We start from the raw sequence: 676 nt of genomic DNA on the forward strand, positions 1-676 counted from the left end.
ATACGCAAATCAATAAACATAATCCAGCATATAAACAGAGCCAAAGACAAAAACAACGTGATTATCTCAATAGATGCAGAAAAGGCCTTTGACAAAATTCAACAACCCTTCATGCTAAAAACTCTCAATAAATTCGGTATTGATGAAATGTATCTCAAAATAATAAGAGCTATTTATGACAATCCCACAGCCAATATCATACTGAATGGGCAAAAACTGGAAGCATTCCCTTTGAAAACTGGCACAAGACAGGGATGCCCTCTCGCACCACTCCTATTCAACATAGTGTTGGAAGTTCTGGCCAGGGCAATCAGGCAAGAGAAAGAAATCAAGGGTATTCACTTAGGAAAAGATGAAGTCAAATTGTCCCTGTTTGCAGATGATATGATTGTATATTTAGAAAACCCCATCAACTCAGCCCAAAATCTCCTTAAGCTGATAAGCAACTTCAGCAAGGTCTCAGGATACAAAATTAATGTGTAAAAATCACAAGCATTCTTATACACCAGTAACAGACAGACAGAGAACCAAATCATGAATGAACTCCCATTCACAATAGCTTCAAAGAGAATAAAATTCCTATGAATCCAACTTACAAGGGATGTAAAGGACCTCTTCAAGGAGAACTACAAAACACTGCTCAGTGAAATCAAAGAGGACACAAACAAATGGAAGA

The sequence above is a fragment of the Mandrillus leucophaeus genome, unplaced genomic scaffold (assembly GCF_000951045.1).
Source record: "Mandrillus leucophaeus isolate KB7577 unplaced genomic scaffold, Mleu.le_1.0 Scaffold802, whole genome shotgun sequence".
Classification (NCBI taxonomy): Eukaryota; Metazoa; Chordata; class Mammalia; order Primates; family Cercopithecidae; genus Mandrillus; species Mandrillus leucophaeus.